Raw genomic sequence first — 7,037 nt, 5'->3', positions numbered from 1 at the left:
TGGCTGCATTGAAGGAGTGGCGCCGATGCTGGAGGGTGCCGAGCACGCCTTCATCATTTGGTCTGACCACAAGAACCTGATGTACATCAGGTTGGCTAAACACCTCAATGACCGCCAGGCACGCTGGGCCCAGTTCCTTAGTCGTTTCGACTACACCCTCACCTACCGCCCGGGTTCCCGTAACGCCAAAGCGGACACCCTCTCCCGCTTGTTCCCAGTTAAAGGGACCACTGAGGCTCCGGATACCATCATCCCTGCAGCTCTGGTGGTGGGGGCGGTCACCATGGGCATTGAGACTGTGGTTAAATGGGCCCAACGCACTCAGCCCAATCCAGGAAACGGACTCCCACATTGTCTCGTCGTTCCGGACAGGTTTCGGTCCCCGGCCCTCCAATTGTACCCTTCCAGTCGGTACGCCTACCACCCTGGCATCCATTGCAACCTGGCCTTCATCCAGCGACAGTTCTGGTGGCCCACCATGATGTCCGATGTCCAGGAGTTCGTCAGGGCCTGTTTGGTGTGCACCTGCAGTAAAGCCTTACACCAAGCCCCGGTGGGCCTACTGCGCCCTCTTCCCATGCCCAGCCGTCCATGGTCCCACATAGCCTTGGACATTGTGACCGGTCTGCCCCCCTCTCACGGTAACACCACTACTCACTTCTCTAAAGTTGTGCAACTGGTGGCCCTCCCCAAGCTTCCATCTTCTGCTGAGACTGCCAGGCTGCTTACAGAGCACGTGTACCGGCTTCATCGCCTGCCCCGTGACACCGTGTCGGACTGTGGACCCCAATTCACCTCCCAGGTCTAGCGAGCCTTCTGTCGGAGTCTCTATTGTATTTAGAAATCACGTCAGGACACAGCGCTGTCGCTCGACACAACCTCTGCATGGTATTCTTTATTTAGACTGACACAGCATAAAAGGCAGACCCGATCAAACAACCCAGAGCCCGCAGGCATCACCAATCGATCCCAGCACAATAGAACAGCACCAAATCAAATGCAGCACTGTCGATGTGTGCAGACATAACAGTCTCCTCCAGCTACCACCCTCAAACTAACGGGCAGGCCGAGCAAGCCAACGAGAACATTGAGACGGCTCTCCGCTGTTTTGCGGCCAAGCACCCCTCCTCTTGGAGCGACGACCTGCCCTGGGTTGAATACGCCATAAACACCATGCCCAGCGCCGCTACCGGGTTCTCCCCCTTCAAGTGCTCTCTCGGGTATCAGCCCCCAGTGTTCACCAGTCAGGAGGTCGAAGTGGCGGTTCCCTCCGTACAAGCCCATCTCCGCCGGTCCTGAAGGGTCTGGAAGACCACACGGGCCGCCCTGCTCCAGTCCAATGACCGCACCTGTCGGGGGGCAAACCGACGCCGCACTCCGGCTCCTACCTACTAACCTGGGCAGAAGGTATGGCTGTCCACAGTGGGCCTTCCTCTCCAGCTCCAGGACACCCCCAAGAAATTGTCAACCCGTTTCATTGGCCCCTATGTTGTCGACAGCCTCATCAACCCCACAGCTGTTCGTCTCATCCTCCCTGCCTTAAAATTCACCCGGTTTTTCATGTTTCCAAAATCAAGCCAGTCTCCTCTAGTCCTCTTATGCCCTCTGTTCCTGCTCCACCTCCTCCTCAACTGGTCGACGGCCACCCACAATGGACGGTGCGGCGGCTGCTGGACGTGCGCCGCCGTGGCCGTGGCTTCCAGTATCTGGTGGATTGGGAGGGCTACGGTCCGGAGGAGCGCAGTTGGGTGTCTCCCTGACTCATCATGGACCCCAGTCTCCTCCGGGACTTCTACCGGACTCACCCTGACAAACCTGGTCGGTCGCCAGGGGGCTGCCGTCAGGGGAGGGGTCCTGTTACGTTTTCACCCTCACAACCCCCGCAGCCTACCCCTTCCATTCCCTCTGGACCGCCACGGCGATCGGCTTCGCCTGAGTATCCACTCCTCACCACCGGAGCTGGGGCGCGTTCAATTCCCCCTCACCGGACTCAGACCCTGAGATCCCAACGGGCACGGCGCGCCCTACGGCGCCACTGATGCCATCTGTTGGCAGACTGGCAGCACGGATCTGCTTTTGCCCAGCTGTGCCCCATCTACAATCATCTCAGCTGTTCCCCATCTGCAATCCCTTCAACCCCTACAAGAAACTGGCCTTCTCTCAAACTCATGCCAGGTCTTCACATAGCATTCCTATGACCTGTTGCGCAGGGCCGGCTCGCCTGCCAGCCAACCTTCCTCCTCGGACTACCACTTTGACTTTGTTCTCGAACTACTCTTCGATTCCCTTTTGCCCTCGGACTTGGTACTTTGGCTGGTACACGCACACTTACACAACGCCCCATTCACATTTTACACATACTTACGATGATTTACACTAACAAACAGCTAGACACATTCCCGCCTGTCACAACACACTGCATATTCACACACCCCACAAACAAAACTACCTGAGCACCATACACAGCCCGCATTTCCCTCTGCCCAATTATGTTTTCCCTCGTTTATTTTCATTAAACGTTACTAAGAGTCCTCCGCCTGGTGGTCTGGGTCCTCCTGCACAACCCGTAACAGCAGTTGGTTTTGTTCGCAGGTGACACTAACTGTTCTTTAGTTCAGGAGATTATTTAAAAGGTTTAGCAGAGAGCATTGTAAAGGAAATGATCCAAAGGAAAAGACGGTTTGATGAAAATAAGTTTATTAAATTTGAACAACACTAAGTTTATGGTTTTTGCCAAAGAGAAAAAGGACGAAGATGTTTTACCGTGTATAGATGGAGTTGATATTGAATGAGTATCTGAGTTTGGATGGTCGGGTGTAATAATGGACGACAAGCTGACGTGGAAATCTCATATAACTTAAATATGTAAAAACAAAGGAGTCTAATAATATTTATGTTCCGAACAAACCAGAGTACGTGTTAGATTACAAGGTAATGTGAATTCTGTACTGTTCACTTGTTTTGCCATATTTCAGATACTGTGTGGAGGTCTGGGGGAACACGAGCAACATAAAGACCCTGGTTATAATACAGCAATAATTATTCATAACGTGGATCCAAGACAACACACCAACGGACCGTTTATTGAGTCAGGATGAACGAAACTTAAAGATTTAGTTGACTTACAAACATTGTTAGTTATGTACAGGGCAAAAAGCAGAGTATTACCGGAAGATTTACAAAAATTGTTTTGTTTTTATCAAGAGACGCCTTGAGTTTTCCTTCTTCCATTTTCGCTTGGCTTTCCTGCACTGCCTCTTTAAATTCCTTATGTGGCAATTAAGCCGGGGGGGGGGGGTCGTTATGCTTGACACGTTTAACTTTGATAGGGGCAATGCCATCAAGGATCGTCCAACAGGTATTATTTAAAGTATCCAATAAATCATTTACAGAGAGATCCTTCTGCTTAAGGGTATTACTAGCCGGAGCAAACAAAAACTTTATTCTTGGCATAGAAAAAGACTTGTTAGCAAGGGACCTCGCATTCAGCAAACAAAACATAGCAGCAATGGCTTCAACAGTAGCTGCCTTCAAAGAATGTAACTGCTGTTGAGCAGAGGATATACCTGATTTTGTTGTTGGAGTGGGTGGAATGGCAAGTTTGCTCTCATTGTTCATTCAGTACTACCTCTGCGTCTATAAATGGTACGGTTTAAATTAATAGGAATATTGTTGATGGAGGAATGCTCGTCAGGACCCAAGGAGAGATGCTCATGGGTGGGTGAGGCCACTGGTACAGAAAGGGTCGTGCTGGGGTATCAATCGGAATTAAAAGAAAAATGCTGAATGAGGTTTTGAGCAAGTTTTTTAATGCCCTTTGTGTTTGGGTACAGGCCATGGGACTGTGTGAGGAAACCGGAGCACCCGGAGGAACCCCACGAAGAAACGGGGAGAATATGCAAACTCCACACAGAGGACGACCCCCAATGTTGGACTACCCCGGGGCTCGATCCCAGGACCTTCTTGCTGTGAGCTAACCACTGTGCCACAGTGCCGACTTAACCAAACATTTGAACACATAAATTATAACAATTTCAACCAGAACGTTAACAGTCCCATGAGCCCCTGCACTCCCTCAGGGCAGATCCACCGACAGTCAGACAGTCTGACTGCCTCTTTTTGTGTATATTTGTCACACTGAATGGCTTCAGATCTTAATATAAAGTGTTATATAAGATGAGGAGAATCTGAGTAAACATAAAATACTGTTTTGAAATTATGATTTCATTTATTGAAGGAAAACAGTTATCTACCGCCCAAATCACCATGTAAAAAAAAAGTTGCCCCCTGAACTTAGTAACTGGCTCACAGAAAGTTGAATAAGTTAATCTGGAAACAACATTTAATGGCAGAAACGTTACATCACTCATCTCAGTGACCTCTTCAGTCTTGACATTTATGGATGTATGCTCTCAATTGTGGGAATGACCTTTTTTTGTATTGTCAAACGATACCTTATGTAAGCCCTCAAACTTGTGGCGAACAGGTGACCTGAGGCTGCTGTGTAATTGGTTTCTTCAGATTTTCCAGGGGCGCAGTTCTGTGCGCCCCAGGCACTCCCACTTTTATTGGCAGTGAATTGGTATTGTTTTAATGTTTTCTGATCTAATGTGATTGGAAAATTCTCGTGGCTGTTAATCATGTTCACACCCAACCCGACGCCTCGTCTCGACTGTCAATCATCCACCGTCTATAGGCTACATTGTCCTTAATAACTCTGTGACTGTGTGGACATTAAAGCAGCTGTTAGGTGTGCTGCGCCAAGGCTGCGCTCCCCCCCAAAATTTTTTAGCACCAGCCGCCACTGTCTCCATCTCACTTCTGACACCAATGTAGTGAATTCAGGGGGCAGCCGGGACGCGAATCTGGGTCGGACCCTTTAGTTGACTGGTTAACGTAGTCGCCCGTGGTGCGGGAGACCCGAGTTCGCGTCTCAGCTGCGGCAATCCCGGCTGCCCCTCGAATTCACTACATTGATGTCGGAAGTGGGATACAATTAAGGGATGGTTGAAAAGAGGGACGTAGAGTGAATTTGATGAGGTAAGGAATATTCTGTGTCAATGCATTCCTTGGGACATTGGTTTAGTGATATTAAAAGGGATTAGTTTCAAAGACTAAGGAAAATGACGTCTATATAAGGTAAGGGTGACCACTGAGATAGGAGCTTGGTTTCTTGATGGTCAAATGGTGATAAGGTAAGAAAACCCAATAATTATTGGTAATTTGTAAACAGTGTTGCCATGGGCTATGATAAGCTAAGGTTCAAAACAGAAATTAAGTTGATTAAAAGTGGTATGATGAGTTATTTTTTTTAATAACTGCATCTAGTGTTAGACAGTGATATGGTAGGGGCTGCCAGGGACGTGTTCATCTCCCCACTTGACCACCAATATGTATTCTCCTTTCTCTTTGAGCTGGTAGCTAACATTGTAGGGGCGGTTGCCCAAGTGTTTTACTAGGATCTCTTCGCAAGGGACCTTGGGATCATGTTGCATCCTGCTTTGCTGCAGTCAACATTAAAGCTCTTCTTTTGTCCAATGAAGCCCTTGATCAGGCCAAGGCCCTTAGCCATGACCTTGCTGGCATCTGACTGAATGGGCACTCCTTGCTGAATACAGCTGATAGCGCAGGTCACAGTGTAAACCATCACAGAAGAGGTTTCATGCCTACTGTGGCTGGACACCAACTTGGAACCAGTGATCTTAGCCTTGAAGGGGCTTCCCACAATGTGATAAGGTCCACCGTATTTGATGGAGATGAGATCATTTCCAGGGGCCATAGGGGTGTAGATGACTCTGTAGCCCTCCATGCACTCCACAAAGTCCATCTTTACCTTAGTCAATGGTCACAGTCACAGCCTGAACCCCGGGGCCCGCATTATTGGTGTTCACTACAAATTCACATGCGGTGTCTGTGGGGCCTCCTTCCAAGCCTGGTCCATAGGCTGAGACCTTCCCTGGGTCCCCGGCCTGGCTGTCTGTCCTAAATGGATCTTAATTTGACTACCAGGGATGTGACTACCATTGAAACGAATTGACACCTCGTAGTCTCCAGGCTCCTGTACAATGTAGGACACTCTGCTGGACCCATCCTTACGGTCTTGAAAGACAATCTCTGCCTTGCTGGGTCCCTCCACAGCAATACTGAGGGCCCCAGCCCCAGTCTCCCTCGTCCAGATACTGAACTCAGCTGGTACTCCAGCCTCAGCTCTCTCCAGGCCTGGCCCTCCTGCATGAACCTTATGTGCCCATCCTTCTCCAAGTGCAGCAACAGTAAACTGGAATGGGCTGCCAGGCACGTACACGCTGCTGTACCTCACACACACACCGTGTGCACACCCGTCTCAGTGGCCACAAAGCGAACAAAGTAGGTGTTGTTCTCTCCCTCCATGATGACTGTCAGCTTTGTGGATTTGGCTGGACGGGCTAGTCACCTGGATTGTCATGTCTGCTATGCTGATCTCTGGGATCTTTAGGCTGAGATCACACTGGCTGCAAACATTAGCGACTAATGCTGCTTTCCTCTTCCTGGTGATGCTCTCCTTCATCCTGCCCTTGCCTGTTACCTTCACTGTGAATGCACTCCCTGGCACATGCTGATCAGCAAACTTGATGTTGATTATGTAATTTCCTGGTTCAGTAGCCTTTTTCACTTTGTCATTATGGGATATTGTGTGTAGATTGATGAGAAAAAAAGGAATTTAATCCATTTTGGAATAAGGTAGTAACAACAAAATTTGGGGAAAGTGAAGGGGTGTGAATACTTTCCGGATGCATTGTAGCGGGACCAATAGACCCGGAGTCCAGAGACGGGTATAGGTTTGCGTTATCATTCACTGATGATTATTCCAGTGCAGTGTTTGTCTACTTTATGAAAAATAAGAGTGACACAGTGCAAGCAACAGAGAAGTTTCTCACTGACACAGCCCCATATGGGAATATAAAATGTATTACATTACATTACATTGCAATCATTTAGCCAACGGTTTTATGCAAAGCGACTTACAATAAGTGCATTTAATGTAGGATATCAGGAGA

The 7,037-nt window shown here is 48.9% G+C and overlaps 1 pseudogene; it reads right to left on the bottom strand.

The window, feature by feature from the left end:
* Positions 1–5,330: 5,330 nt before the first annotated feature.
* LOC130109754 (filamin-B-like) lies at positions 5,331–6,776 on the bottom strand (annotated as a pseudogene).
* Positions 6,777–7,037: the final 261 nt, after the last annotated feature.

The sequence above is a fragment of the Lampris incognitus genome, chromosome 3 (assembly GCF_029633865.1).
Source record: "Lampris incognitus isolate fLamInc1 chromosome 3, fLamInc1.hap2, whole genome shotgun sequence".
NCBI classification, from domain to species: domain Eukaryota; kingdom Metazoa; phylum Chordata; class Actinopteri; order Lampriformes; family Lampridae; genus Lampris; species Lampris incognitus.
The sequence above is the reverse complement of the archived record's forward strand: the minus strand, read 5'-3'. Positions and strand labels throughout refer to the sequence as shown.